This window comes from Varroa destructor, unplaced genomic scaffold, assembly GCF_002443255.2.
Source record: "Varroa destructor unplaced genomic scaffold, Vdes_3.0 BEIS01000004.1, whole genome shotgun sequence".
Taxonomy (NCBI): domain Eukaryota; kingdom Metazoa; phylum Arthropoda; class Arachnida; order Mesostigmata; family Varroidae; genus Varroa; species Varroa destructor.
The window spans coordinates 30,289,288-30,305,698 of record NW_019211457.1 but is presented as its reverse complement, the minus strand read 5'-3'; the positions used below and the strand labels follow the sequence as shown (position 1 = coordinate 30,305,698).

The window sequence follows — 16,411 nt, the reverse complement described above, 5'->3', positions numbered from 1 at the left end:
TTTTTAATTAAGAATCGTATGCACTATTTTTGTTTAAAGAGATCTAATTTAATTACAATTTAAATACAATAGTAGCCATTACAATCTGTAAACATATTTATTTGAAATTTGTACTGAAACACCCTAACACTTATTTACAAAATGCGTAAGTACATGTGTTTTGTTTAAATGTAGAACCTCCGTTTATCTAGCTACTGTAGCACAATCATTTAATATGTTTCTATTCTTCAATAAGGTGCTCCGTGAGAAAAAAACAATGTTTACATCATTTAAAAGCTTATTGTAGAACATATAACTTGGGAGGCGCTCTACGGGCTTTGAACTTATACAGCCTTTCATTATGTTCCGTCACCGCAATTCGCCTAACTAATGTGTATACATGTATATGAATAAGAAATGGGGCAAAAAAATACATACTTTTTTTTAGTTACTCTAATCCTATAGTTGCGTGTGGTTAACTTAATATTTGATGTGATTATATACATAAATAAATGAATCATTATGGTCATTTTATACTATACCCGTATTTTAACTACACATATTTTGAAACCTACGCGTTAGAAATTCCATCAGGATAAAGTGACAGAATATTGAAGGTTCTAAGGGGATTTAAGAAAATATTCAAAAATGAAGCGAAATCGTGAATCAAACTGTTATATTTCCAATTATTTTTATTTTTACCGTTATTATTATTAAACTCTATCAAATGTGTGGAGTACAATCTCACAGATTATACTTTTTAAAAGTCCGCGTACCCGTTTACTCGTATGGCCTAAAAATAAGGACTGAGTAGTGGTTAAGTCGTCAGCTAATTAAATGATCAACTCCTTTTGTTGCGTGGCTCACAGTCTTTTTACGTTATGAAGCCCGTGAGCCTATAGATATATGCTTCAGAATGATTTAGAGCATCAATTCAGCCACTCTGTGGCCTTTATATATTCGAAAAGTTCTGTTAACAGACCCAATTCAAGTTTGGCCTGCCCTATCTATCTGCTATTGCTTCTCGATCTTTACTCGTGAATTTCTAGTTCTACCTGTTTAGCCCTTGTTGACATCTCGACACAATTATCAAGCGAGATAAATCGAGAAATGACGATAATTGCAAATATTTGAGATCCTATACCTCAAGATGCCAAAGCTATCTGTGATATACGCGAGAAAATGTTATTATCCATCAGATGGTACCACTATAAATGAAAGTATATTCAACGGGAATAATACTAAATATCTTGTTGAGATTGTCCGAAATATTATTATAGCTTGTTTGTAGCCGCTAGGTTCTTAAGAAGCTATGGTAGTTTTTCTGTTGCAATATTTTGCCAACGATAATCACGAACAGAGATAACTAATTGTCTTGTTTGTAATCCTGGCGATTGGTTTTAACATGTGCTCTCTTTTACAAATGTTTACACCTCTAACAGGTGAATATTTAGATGATGTTTCCTTAACAGTAAAAAGAAATATAAAAAAGGAACTTAATACTCCGAAATCGAAAACTCGCGGCCATTTCGAGTAATGGCCATGTTAAAGACATTCTACCTTGAACCCGACGTCATAAGTAGTACTCCAGAATATGACTTCTAACGAATCCCATGTTGGACTCTTGATAATGATACTCATTTGCCGCGTCATTTAATAATGTGAATCAATAGTTGTGTCTGAGTTTGTATAGGTTTTTAGTGTTATGCTCATATAGTCAATGAATGATGACAAACTTTCCCTCTATTATCATTAGATCTATGATCTTCGTTGCACCTGCGACCATTTAGGAATGTAAAGGAGCCGGTTTACTTATTTGGGTCGTCTCTATGGCGACTGCAACGTAGCGAGACCTTTTTCTGCGCTTCTTTTCCCTTATATAAGCAATTATTCGTTGAGTCATAACCCAAAAAGCTTATAAGACGTAGCGTATTTGTCGTAGTATTTACAAAAAAAAAAAAGCAGTTCTTTCGCCCCGTTCTTTCCTCACCAACTGAGCAATAATGTTATCACTATCTGGAGCGGTTTCACATTGCTTATTGTTTCCCTTTACCGCCTATGTCGATCGTCCATGATAACCAATAGTAACCATCATGTAATGGCGAAAAATGCATACATAATTTGTTTTCATTGAAACGTTCGCAATCAGATATGGTTTCTCTTTTAGATTTTATTTGTGCCGAACGACGATGCTGCTGGGGAGCTACATAACCACCGTTGCGAACACCCATTCCCCTAGTAACGGTGTTTATTCGTGCAAAGCATATCATATATACACTAAATATTTGATAGATATTTAGCTAGTTATACTATTGCAGTGGGTAATCGGCGTCTTATATTTACCTTGCACGTTGTCGATAAGATGAGAGGCCTAACCCTCTGTTTCCAGTAATCTCTGGTGGATCTCTTCTATTCGCTGGCCTAAAACAGGGAACAAGGAAACAGCTTGCCTTTTATAACATGATAGAAGTTTCTTGAATTGTTACGTGTCTGCTTATCTCATCTTTGAAATGTTACTTCCTATTAGGGTACATCGAGTGTCGTTATTCCTTTGACTTAAGCATGAGGAGTTTATGCATTACAACAGAGTAAAAGGGTGCTATTTACTATCACTGAAGTGATACCTTTGAGAGAGTTTATGTAAGATTGAGCATGATACGTATATTTACAGCAGGATACAAAATGCTTGAATTTGCTTTAGTAACGGTAAATAGTAGCGGTTCGTTCAGACACGATGTATAGATGATCTGTGAATTAGTTCATTATGTTAGATGATGATAGACATTATGATGATAGACATTAGAGAGAGATAGACATTATGTTAGACAAAATGTTTCGTTGCATGTACTGCAGAGTTTCAGCATTGGTCGCAGATGAGCCACATATTGAGCACAGACGGGCTCATTCGTGTACTACAATCTCGATGCATTTATTGTGTCGTTAATGTACTCGTAAAAATGATGTTTAGTCATTTGGATTGAACGGAACGCTAGCAGTCCTGCGGACCGAGACTCTGTTTTACTTATGCATAATACAGCTCCTGTGTTAAGTAACTGGAAAAAGGCAAATTTAGGCTAGCACCAGTAACGACTGTCGTAACGGAACTTTGTTCGGAAACCACCTGTTTCACATAGTGTAGAGGTATTGACTACCTGGTCCAATACAATATGTTATAAGCTGATAAAAAAATACTGCGTATGTCCCTTTTATGCTTGCTAGTGTTCGACTCAACTTTACTTCTTTCCTTGCTAACTTCAGAATGGATCCGCTAGCTAGCTAGCTCATATCGGTTTCCGATAATGCGTACACAGGAGACTATCTAGTAATCTGTAAAAAAAAAAACTGAATGTCATATCTTCTTATTGCAAAAGCAAAAGAAAGTCGGCTAGTTTGTTTTCTCTAAGTCGAGATGGTTTGACTTGACATGATTGCGGAACAGCGCCAATGCCTTAATATATTTTGGAAACGATTAGTCTTGACGGCCAAAGGAACATCAACAGAAGTATTAGAAATGAATGTATTATAACTGCTTGTGGTCCTAAGTGACACTGAGGCTGTCGTAAACAGAATGCTCCGCCAACGGCTCTAAGAGGTTTTCAACAAGATGAAGAAATTATGTCTAGTGGATTTCATTTTGCTTGTAATTACAATGACACAAAAATTCTGAAAATATCGACCTGCTCGACTCGAGCAATACTGTTGGCGCCGTTTTAATAACGGTTTTCGTTCATCAAAGTTGTAAAAAAAAAATCGTTTGTTAAAACTAGGAATTAATTTGTTGTCGAAAAGCTAGCGGGCAAAGTCTGTGGCTAACTCGTGAACTATCAGTGATGTTGAAAACTAATGACACAGATAAATTACGACTTTCTCAAAGATCCTAGCCGGTAATGAAGCGCCATACTGTATCAACGGTCAGTGGTTCCTCCATTTTATACAGATACTCAGAAATGCGACATTTGCATATAATAAAATAAGCTAGTATCTGCCAGTAACCACAGTTATCACAGTATCGTGCTTAAGTTACAGATTCTGTTGTCACTATGATAATTAACAAACGCCAGAAATTAACCGTTACCACTACCTCAAGTGTAATATAAGAAGCAAAAAAAGGCTTGTATAGTCAAGTCGACATTTGCTCTTGCATTATTAGGTGGTCACCCACCGAAGTTTGCTCCACCGGAAGGCGAGCTGTGAGGCGAATTATCGTCTCCAGAAGCTGGGCTTCCGGGAGAACACGTTTTAAAAATATCTACAGGTGAAGAGGGAAGAGCTTATTTTCCCTTACTCTTGCCATCATATATACGTATATATATATACGCTTAGCATATTACGTAATAACAATCGTTGAATAGTCCATAGAAGTAAACTCAACATCACATATCACATAGCTGTTACTATTTGGACTGTGTCTTTAAATTGAACCGAACGCGTGGAGCGTGACACGTGCTCAATACGACTCAACATGTACAATGGCTTCAAAAAGCCGTCGTACATTCTGCGATATCAGACGAAGCTAGCCTGAATGCGACTAAAGTCTATCACCAAAGACAACGAACAGTTTCAATTAAGTATTACTACGCTCCTACATTCGATATACATTTGATACTCGTAATAACATCGATGAACCGCAAAAAAAATCCAGCAAGCAATGTTTTCAAGTTGTGCAACAAGGGTTCGTACAATATCTGAACGCATATTCGCTGTGATATGTTGGCGAACATGTCGCAAAGGTCGATGGGAGAGCTTTGGCTTCCATGTTTAGTGCAGCGCATAGCGCCGGTTTCGAAAAAAAACTTAAATCATATTAAAAACATATTTATTTTGCGAAAAGTATACACGTTCCTTTGTGCAATATCGTCATCTGGACACAAATTCCGCCAGCTGTTATCAGTAGTGGCCGAGGTTCTAGGAACGAGGTTTCTTGTGTTATGAACTTTCACATGACGGAAATCTAGGAAGCTGAGTATCGTTTTTGTTCCGCTCCTGACTTAGAGATAGGTCTGATACATACATTTTGTAAATTTCGGGGATTTCCTAGAACTTTGCGGTGCGAAGCGCACTTAGGAGACTAACCTGTTTGTGACGTTTTTCTACATTGTTATAGAGCAAAGGCAGATTTTTTGACTCCTTGGAAAAGCATTGGTAGTTGAATTTTTGCCGATCTCCATTTTAAGGTGGGTTGAAAGAGAACTTTGCTTACCCTGTTTCACTAAACCTGATACCTTCATCTGCTTGTTGGGTCGGCGTCGGCCTCGTGCGGAAAGTTTTCATTTTTACATTTAATATAATAATCTTTTATTTCAAATCAAATTCATATTCTTTTTTACTCAAATGTTAAAGGACTGAGTGCATAACGTTGTTGAAGCGTAGTGACAACATGTTTTCAATGTTATTGTTTCTATATCAAAGTAAAAATTGTTCCTTTTTTTCACAGTTGCCTTCTATGCAAAATTACAGAGATGGCTACTTAGCAAGCGTATGCACTTTCGTAGAAAATACTGAACTCTGACACGAAGCGCGTAGCTCGTTTGTGGGCCACTTCTGTCGGTGCGTTGACAGGAGCAACTCGAAGAACATGACTGTGAAGATTACATACGCACCGATTATGTGCTATTTTCTGTACTAATGTTCCGATCGAGACCTTAAGTGGTTCTCTTATGAGGTCGTGCCCATCTAGTGCGGAATGCCATAGGTGAAGATCGAGTCCACCACGGACTGCTAAATTCCGCATGTTCTAAACAACATCGAATACGTCCGGCGACGCACTCGCCTTTAACAGTTCATCGTTATCAACAATGATTTAATCAGCAGCAAACTAGAACATTACCTTGAACAAATATGCTTCGCTGTCTACTTAACATGCTGGTAATGGTCGAGTGGATATAATTTCCCCACCGGATATATATGTTTAGATATATTACTTACAGCAGAGAAATGCATTTTGAGTCGGCGGTATTTATATGTTGCTATTTTCGAAGGAATTTGAACTTTCGGCCCGTTTTTAGTCCGGAAGCGTCAATGGAGGAAAATGATGCTAAATCGAACATGTTTTGCCAATGTAGCTAGCGGTACTGTAACAATTAAATGAAGTCTGCCTTATCGTCTACGAGACCGTTGGATAGCAATTTTTCTAACGCTACTTGTTTCCGAATGGATTTTACAGCCAGTCGATAGCACGCATCACAGACAAAATCTACATCTATTGGCTAGTTAACTTTGTCTAGGGGCTCTAACACACAGAGCTCTAAACAGAATACATTTAACATAGCACAATATACCAGGGTATGTCTTATAGGTAAAAAGCAATTTCTATCAACGTTATAACTCTACAATAGATATAGTGTTATCTCTAATAAAAAATTAAAGAGAGCATCATTACAGCAATCGAATCCCGTAAACAATACAATGATGAAGTAGGTATTGTAATTCTGTCATTGAATAAACAAACGTATTATAATAAGGGAATAGAGTATTTCAGACTTTTTTGGTGTACACAAAAATGAGGTCTAGTTCGTAACAGTGTGGCGTTGGAAATATTCAATATTTTCACGCGTTTTCACTTAAAATTTCTTACAAAGCAAAAAAAAATGCTAACATTTGACATATCTTCGTACAAACATGAGCAGTCGAAAAATGCTTTGTCTAACATAGTTGCGTCCCTCCATATTTTTTTTTACTTGTAACCACATCACCACCATCAATATCCTTAGCTCATTATTTGCCCTCTCCGTTACTTTACGCTTGTATGTTATAGATATACGCAGCCGTATTTTTGCAAACCACCTTTAGTTGTCTGCGTGTGCATATCCGTATGTAAATTTCAAAACTATCCATCCATTTTTAAAGCGATGAATTACGAGATTTCGGAAGTGTTCGGCCACAGCCATCTAGATCGGGTTTTTCTCTCTTCTTTTTGTAGTTTACGTTCTTCCCCTCGATATCTTAGCTGTTGTTTCGGTACGGTTCCTTTAGAGGCTCGTGCATTGTAAGACCAGCAATTGCAGTACTTCCGTGCTTAGTCGATTCGCTTTAGGTCAATCGGACTCGGCACAATATGGCCATGATGATTGCCCGTCGTTAATATGAACACTTGCCGTCATTACGTTTTAGGAGCGTATACAGAAAACGATTACAACGCCTATTGGTGACGATATCGATGTCGCCTTCGGCCACTGTTGGTCTGGGCTGGCTGTTTCGTCGGCGAGGTTTGTTCTCGCCTACGCAGTTAGGCGACGTTGACTTGACTGTGGTGCTCCGTTGCAGAAACAGGCAGCGGGGCTACGTGGCGACGAAGTGGCGTGAGCCTCTCCTCAAACAGTGGACCGGATAGGTACCAGCTCCGTTCTGGGCATAGGCGAAACATTTGTTCTGAGATAGATACGTAGACAGCCAAACATGAACAAAATGTGAAAGGCTTAGTCTACCTTCGACTACAAATGAATAACAATAACCAGATGTGGCGATTCGCTCAACGCCGCCATCGCCGCTGCCACTTCGACACTAAAGGAGCACAATCGAGCTCTAGGCAGTCCACTTATTTACTGTGTTGTTATGTTTTCTTTAACACTTTGTCGTTTTCTCTGTGTACACGTACGTAGAGAAGAGCGCTACCGCTGTCAGGTACCGATGTTTTAGCATGTTCAGGCGGTCTGTGGGCTACATTAGCAAGGCGTTATAGCGGGGTTAGGCAACTAGGGCTAGCCTTTCGCGCGTTGGCCACAGCTAAGTTGCCGATAATTCTGCTACGCTAGCAAATACCTTTTAGAAAGCTCTCCTTACGGAAGTCCACGTCCTGAGCCTACTACATGTTATGGAAAGACCCGAACGCAGAGGCTCCTAACCTAGCCGGTAGTATGCTATGGATGGCAGATGATGAGGGCAAAATCTAAGAGTTAAAACAGACAATTCTACTTCATATAAACTCTGTCGGCTTGTTGAGGTGTATTTTTTCGACGTCCGTGAGACGTTAAGCCTCGCATATGTGTCACCGTACGCGTGTCCCATACGGTTGTGCTGCCAATGTAGCACACATCCATTGTTTCACCCCGTATGTGATGCTGACCAATAATAGACAATGGTCCAACCGTCGACCTAGATCCCGTTGTGTTCTTCGTAACACAAATACGGACATGACATTGTCATGGTCGTTTGTTAGGTTAAGTTACGTAGCTAAGTAATCTTACGACCCCATCACGACGGTAGCTGAGACATGCGAATCAGTTACATCGACGTGCGCAGGTACAGTGTCATGGTTAAAGGGTTGTAGGGCAATGTTTGTTCAATTAGCCGCGACTGGCGATCACGTCGAGAACGCTATTAGGGTAATCTGCCAGATAGAGTACATGGAGAAACAGTAGCTGCAATTGAATTTTGCTGGTATTACTCGGGTTCTAACGACAAGGCAGGATGGTTCCACAATAGGTTACTTCTTCGCTGTTGCGGACTTGCTTGCTATCGCGATTAGTTGCCGCGTTGTGCTTCGTTAGTAAGCCTGCGCGAACTAGTCGAAGCGGTGGGTCTATATTGGACTAACTGTTAAATAATGCTGGGCAGTCACTAGACAATGTATCCCAGCTGTACACTTCTAAGTCTAAACATTTGATTTCGATTTCGACACAAACAGTAGCAGGTAGTTCGAGGTTGACAGAACAAAATACATAGGATCTAAAATGTCAACTTATTAACGTTCTAACAAAATCCTTATTGTTACTGTATGTTTCGCCGGTTCGAGCTACATCGAGGTAATTTGCTAAGCATAGATTATAATAAAAAAAAATTTGAACGATTCTCTACCAGACCACTCTAAAAAATGGACGATTATGTTACAATCGTACATAGGTGTTGAATAAAATAAATAATCCGAAAACGATTCCTATCTGCCTTACTATAGGCAACTGCAATTGACTAATTTATGGAGAGAATCTCTTAAAAATAGCTGACTTGAACACGTCATTGTTGACACAATGGCTGTGAGCCTTGGACAACCGGATCACATTCATTCATTATACAATGATCTTTTGCCATCGGACGCACCATGTTCCCAATAGGTCTACATTGTATGTTTGTTCAAAAAAAACAACTATTTCCACACAGCAAACCTAACCCAGAATAGAGTGGAATGTGCGCAATATAAACCACATGAGGATCTGGTCCGAAGAAAAACTTACGACAAACATACTGGCGTTTGGGTGACAATAGCAGAGGCAACAATTGTCATACATATATATATTTAAAGGGTTCGGTTATAAGAAAAAGCAATCGACGCTAGGAGACAACTCAGGTGAGTCATTCAGCCATTTTACTGCTACAGGAATAACAAAGCAGAAACTATTTGGGAATGAATATTAGTGATTTATTTATTTATTTTTAAATTTATAAATTATATAAGAGAGTTTAACATGGAAAAATAATAAGTAAGCCAATAGCGGTCACCGTTTTACGTTACTGAATTTACCGAAGTTTTAACGAAGCACATTTAGAAACTTATTTTTTAAGTCCATTGCTTTACCGAGTGCCGCTCTGTACTAAATGTGCATAAAACTGTCTCTTATCGGAATTGTTGATACGTCCTTTACCTTTGATATCTTAAAAATCAACGAATTGCAGCACTGAGAAAGTCTAGCACTGTAATCCGTCGTTAAGCCAAACCTGTTTAGCTCCCACACACATATATATATATATATATATACACTTGGTTAAAACATAAGTAATTCCGATTTTTTACCTATCGGATGACGCAACATTTTAGTCGGATTTTAACAATAAATTAATCCGCCCTCAGTCTCTGTAGCCTTCTCTCATTCCCCAGCCAATTCATTTATTCCTTCCTGTTGGAAATGTTCAGATCTAATGTTCTCACTGACTCAATTTTTGGAACTTTCTATACTGTTAAAAATACTGTTTCGTATTTTATTTGACACTTATCAGAGGAAGTAGGCATTTATAACCACAGGGTCTAGACATACACATATATTTATATATAGCGAGTGTAAAACATTTACGACCCAAGCCCTTCTGTGCAGCTGAAATTACCCTTAAGATGTCTAGCCTAGTATTTTCGTAGAGAAGTATGACTTTAAGTTGTCTTATTGTTGTATTCAATAATCTCGTCTAATTGATACAGCTGTGCTATCTGAAGGTCCCGGTTGACCGCTTTGTCTTTTTCAGGTACCTCCTAAATTTTATATAGTATTTTTTTAAATGAGTAAAAAAGGTAATTTTATAAATCAATTTATATCTAATATTAAATCCTAGCAAACGCAGATCACGTGTTTACCTGAGCTTGGGCTTATTTATGCGGCCACCTTTATATTTTTTCGGTACTTGGTAATTAATTAAAGCAAACATTGCTCGTTACCCATAAGAATTTCGTATAAGAACTTGCTGCTGCGGCTGCGTGTTGACCAATTGAAATCCAAACATAGAGTCAATAAAAAGCCGTGGTTACGTGTATGCTGTGGAAAAGCCTGTGGCGAGCCCAGGCTTCTGATTTCTGATACAATCTTATGCATTTAAGATGCCTAAAACCTCTTTTATGTATTATATTCGGTACTTAAACCGTTAGGCATTATTTCAGGATGTCTAACAATAGTCTAGTGCTTGTAGCTCATCTTTATGGCCATCCAAGGTCATCATAGACCTCGTATGGCCGAACAGGGAGGGGGGAGGGGGTACATTTTCTATCCCATCTTTGAATTTCCAAAAATGTTTAAGCAATTTTCTTAGCTGTCGAGTTTTCGCTCTAAACGGCGCAACTATCCTGGAATGCTTCAACAGCTTTTTGATCCGGGCAAGTAGCAAAACGGAATAAATGCTTTCGCCTGGTGCTTTCGTATTTGAAGTCTCAATCCGATATAAAATCTCATTTACTGCTAATAAGCTTAATAACAAACTAATAGAGAAAAGAGAGAGACCACTTTTGAATCATATGTAAGAGCAAAGAAACGGCACAGAGTTAAAAAGAAAGGGAAAATTAAAAGCAAATGGAAATTACATACTTTCCAGCACACAAGAATAAAAAATGTGTACAAACATATGTGTGTATACAGGGTATCCTAAAATATGAATACACAATTTGAATTCTTACAGTTTTAGTTTCTATTCTCATATAACTAATATTCAATTTTCAAAAGCATTTACATCGATTGTATAACTGTTCCTTACCGCAGATGTTTAGAACTATTACCCTTCTGGTTGATATATTGCTGATAATGGTGAGCTATTGAGCAAAAAATACTTCACTTGACGCTGTGGCATCTTCCTGCCCAATGGTGGCTTTCAAATCTTCCAGTGTCGTTGGTTTTGTAGCGCCTAAGGTACAGGCAAGGTGTTTCATCAGACCTTTCTTTTCAACTATCCGTTTGGAGAATTCTCTTTAAGACTATGGGCAGGTGCTTCGTCGTAGAAATTCGCGATCCTCATCTAGGTCCTCCCGAATGCATAGTAAAATCAATGTGGTGAAATACTGTCAGAAAAAAATATTTAGCTAATCTTTTGTTTGAAATTCCGCGCCATACTAGAACTCCCCATAATTTTGCAGTGTTCGTCCTTAAAGTCTAAATTGCACCTTGGATTAATTACACCATTTAATTTAAATGTGGTTTCATGCCTTCAAACAATCGTTCCTACAAAGTGCACATTCCGTTCACATTTTTCTAAGTACCGTGAGTAAAATTGTTTTCTTCGATCTGGACTAATTCCATTGACAGTATGCACCAGTGTAGAAATATAGTTGTTTATTTCTACGTTTACGTCTAAAAATGCGATGGACATTTAGTTTGCTAATGCCGAACTCACGAATTGATTGTCTTACAAATTTTTGGGGTAGTTCCAAATTTCTGGAACGTTATTTCGGAACTAAACTTATTCAACTAACTTTAGACCATATAGACGAATTTTCCTGAACTTTCTTGCTTATATTTTCTTTAGTATTTATACCACATCTTCATATTTCCTATAGCATATGACAATATTTTTGGTTCAAAAATTATTTTTTGTCCACTCAATATTAATTAAACGTGGAAAAGAAACAACGGTCATAACGTTACTGCCTATGTATAAGTTTTTTCTGTAGGTTACTCTATACGAATGAACATGTGCCATCTTTATCCTCTGTAATTTATTAGATGATTCTATTCCTTGTGAATCTACTATTTGCTGCTTCTTGAATCGAGACATTTATTGAATAGCGTTTCTATACTAGAGGTGACATGTTCTATATTGACATTTTTCGCGCCATCGTACTAACAATATAACAGCACTATATAAACACCAGACATTGCTGCTCACTAGGGCATGATTTGCTGAAGTTTGAATTTCTCTTACCAGATTATATGATTTCTTTCCGTCTAAACTGACGAAATGCTTGATCCAGCTAAGTTCAGCTAGACGTAAACGCAGATTTACTTATATCCGTCAGACGCTTTTATTATTATGTTATGATTATTACTTTTATCAAGTACTAGTAAAAAAGAGTTCTGTAAACACAGGCTACTATCTAATGAACAAGTAAAATACTGCGATAACTTAAAGGAAAAATGCAACAAATAGAAAAATGAAACGGGTTGGTATCAAACGAGGCTAGCGATGAAATATTTATTTAGTGCTATTCTTAGCGCTGATTCAGCATATTGGTTTTTGGGTTTATGACAAAACTCCCTTGCACGTATGCTCCGATGCGAGAGAACTCTAGCGGAGCAAGTTTACACGTTGAACTTCGATTAATCTTGAAGGGCAGCTTGTCCTTGAAATTCTCGTGAATAAAGTCAACAATCCTTTCCTTGCGATCCTTACGGTATCTATCACATCTTCTCAAAGTGAATCACCTATATTTTTTGAGGATAATTGTATGCAGAGTGAACGAATTACTTGTGTGCTCTTACACGCTATTAGTGACTAGTCGCCCATTATAAATAGTTGCGCAAGAAATTATAGACGATGGATAGATTCAAACCCAAAGCTAATATAGGTACTTGCAGGTAGCAAACTGTTGTTTCTGTAATGATTTGGTGGTTACAGGTTTGCTTACTAAACTTACAAATACGTAAAGTGCTAGGGGTAAAGACGTTTTGTCTCATGCTGGGAGTCAGCAGTCTGAAACAATGCTTATTGGCAGTACCTCACGTAAAGCTCAAAACAATTAGTCCTCTGTATAATGAGTTTTGATCTATCGAGTTCACAATAATGCCGATGGTCAAGTCAACAGTAGTTAAAGAAGCAGCAAAAACTGTCCGAGCACCTGAGTAATTGTACCTTCACTGCTCAGTTTTATCATGCACTTCGAGAAGTCTCTATTAAATCTAATATCCAGGAAGCTTTAAGCTTTAAAACATAAGAATTATGAAAAGCCCCGTCGTTTATGCACAACAATCAATTGCCTTTCTATTGTCAGTCTCATAAGTGGCAGATATAAAAAATCTTCCACTACTTAGACACAGAAAAAGCACCTTCCTTAATTAATAGAATAGTATTTGAAGCCTATGCACAAATTGGTTTACTAGTATTCACAAGCATGCACTAGTACGATGGTATGTTTCAATGTCAGTCATAACAGCAGAAGCGACTGTAAGACCATCCCTTTACCAAACCGAACAGTTTCGCTGGGATAAACAGAACTCAGCCTCTTATTTGTCGTATGGCGTGTGACCGTTCTGTCAGCATTCATACTCCCACACTTTTCGCATGTGAGGGCAATTGTGTGCCCATGAAAGCTTCGGTTGGCTAGCGGCACATTATCCTCATAGGGCTAGTTGGCTTTTACCATGAAGAAATCGTTGACGTCACGTGGCGGCCACTGTCAAATTACTGCTCGGTCCCTCCTCGGAGCGATTGCAGCCTTTCCGTTCAACAACGAATAAGTTCCTCTTCACCCTAGTCTAGCCCATCCCTGAATCTGCAGCCACTACCCAACACATGCACATATATATAAATGTAGCTGATTATTGTCAGATGGTCGTGGCCGTATGTACGATGCCGTTGCGACCGAAGCAGCTTTTTTTATTTATAGGCTAGATCCTGTCTAAAAGGAAAAAAGGACAGACATTGAGGGTCCGGGTGTAGCTCAAAATCATTAAACTGTAAAAGAAGCTACCATTATTACTACAAATAGCAATAATAGTTCCGGTTTGCACCAAGCTTCGTTACAACGCACATTTGAACTAGGACATAAATGTTATTCTAGAGAACGTTCAATTAAAGATGAAAAGGCTTTTTGTTATTTTACAATGATAACATGGCCTTCTACAAACTGTCGTTATTCAACTAAATCACATAACCTACTGATAATTTCGCATAAACTACGAAATAAAATTCATTTCATAATTATGCTATTTGTGCTCGAGCATTTAACGATTCTATAGCACAGTCTACATTACAGATCTCTCCTTCCTCTTTCTATCTCTCATGTAGCTCAATGTCATGTAGTTCAATAGTGATGTGCGCTTCGCTTATACATTTTGAGTAGCCATTCTTGTCATGTGTCTCCATACGAAAAGGTTAAACCGTCATACCGTCAACATAACTGCGCCAGGGTGAACAAGTGGCTCTAGGCTGACGGTGATGGCGACCGCTAAACAAAAACCGCAAGAAAGTCGCCAGCACCTCAACCTACATACTTTCTAGAGTAAATAGATGATAAAAACAATAATAATAACTCGAAATGATGATGGGAACACATCCATGTTTATGCTTATTTTTACGGTCATGGGCGAAGCTTATAACGATGTATTGGTCGTGGCGCACGTGTAGTCAACGGACGACTTTTCGTCCCTTGTGGGAATATCCGCGCCGACAAGACGCTACACGCTGTCTGACTGGCTCGTTCGTCCACCAAGCAACTAGCGGTAAAACAAGAGAGGGGAAGGATGCCACCAAAAACACTAAAAATCCAGTTGAGCCAGAAAATATTTATTGTCATGACTTTCCTCACTCGTCTCCACTAGCTCCCCTGACGCCCGCCATGGGCAGTATCAACTATTTTTCTTGTTTAGATGGGCAGCAGATGCGGCGTGACCGGACACACCTGCCTCCGAACAGCAGCACTGCCAACAATACAGCATAACACCGACAACACCGACAACTATACTGGTTGATATTTTGACGATGCATATTAGATCATCTAAAACAAACATTGTCTATAACAATACCATAAACATATATCTCAACTCCGCTAAGCTGCTTGCTCACTGTGCAGTTGTGTGTGCAGCTTCCCGCTACGTAAAAATGGCTATATTTTTCAGTGGAGATAGGCATTTGAAGTTGAACGCCACTCGGACAATGGCACGGTTGAACCTGCGGCGCCTTACTGGGTTGTTGTCAAATTGCTGGTGTAAGATTGCCCGTAGAATATGCTTTGCTGCATGTGTCTTAATAAGAGCGCAGAATAAACGTCTTCGTACAGAGCCAAAAAAATGTGGACAACAGCTTAAAAATGCTCAGGCCTATATATGCTTGTTTTCGTAATGGCGCTACATCCAAAGCTATTCCAATTGACTAGACGAAAATATGATGTCATTGGACGGAATAAACCGTTATGCTCTGGAGGGCTTCATTCAAAGAGAGCGGTAAACTTTGAATGCTCATAAAGAATTCGTATAGGAGTCACGCTTAAGCGTATCAACTCCATCTCCCGGTTTTACTCACTAACGGTCAGTATCTTTCTCACTCCTGAATGATTTTTTCCAGCTGAACAAGCATTTTACTCAGAACTCAGGCAGGTTTCGCCGCTGTGGTACATCTGACTTCCTATTTTTGCAAAATTTACGGTAGTGTACGCGACTTAGAAATGAAACTGCTCGTGTCAAAATGCCTCAAAGCGGTCTGAAGCTCTTAATTCTCTATTATACTATTATTACCTTTCTCCTTTTCTCGGTCGTTTCCCTGCCTTACGCTCTGTGCCTGGAAGTAGAGACACACATGCAGACAATTTGGTGGATAAATCCTGTTATATCATACGCCCTTATGTAACATCATAGAGGCACGAATCTTTCTGCAGAATTTTTTTTGCTTCAGTTGAATTAACGTGCGCCTTTTTTGTCTGCAGAAGAAGGTATCTGCCTATCCTTTTTTTGTTCGGGGCAGGTCATTGGACGATCGTATACATTCTTTATGGTCAACTCACTACAGCTGGCAACTGTCAATTACATAGGATGAATAGAACTTCAGCAGGATTGCGTGTGTGATTAGCAGATTAGACATGTACCGAATGAGATTCATAATAGCCGGCCTTGTAAACGAGCGCATATGCAGATAAAATTCAACTGATCTATTCAGCTACGGTCTCCATTTAGTCGCCGGGTTCGTCCAAATGGCTTTAGGCGGGGCTACAATCCGTAAAGAGATTAGCTTCTTTCCTTATTACTAAACAGTCATATGCATCTGTAGAATGAGGGCTGTCGTGGTGCCTAAGCTCACCGGAAGTGATACCATCTCTAGC

At 38.8% G+C, this 16,411-nt stretch overlaps 1 long non-coding RNA gene across 1 annotated transcript; it reads right to left on the bottom strand.

Annotated features, from left to right (window-relative positions):
* Window positions 1–12,546: 12,546 nt before the first annotated feature.
* On the bottom strand, window positions 12,547–13,732 carry LOC147756070 (uncharacterized). Its single transcript, XR_015326807.1, has 2 exons — window positions 13,097–13,732; window positions 12,547–12,803 (listed from the first exon to the last, which is right to left on the bottom strand). It is a non-coding gene; the product is annotated as an uncharacterized LOC147756070 (long non-coding RNA).
* Window positions 13,733–16,411: the final 2,679 nt, after the last annotated feature.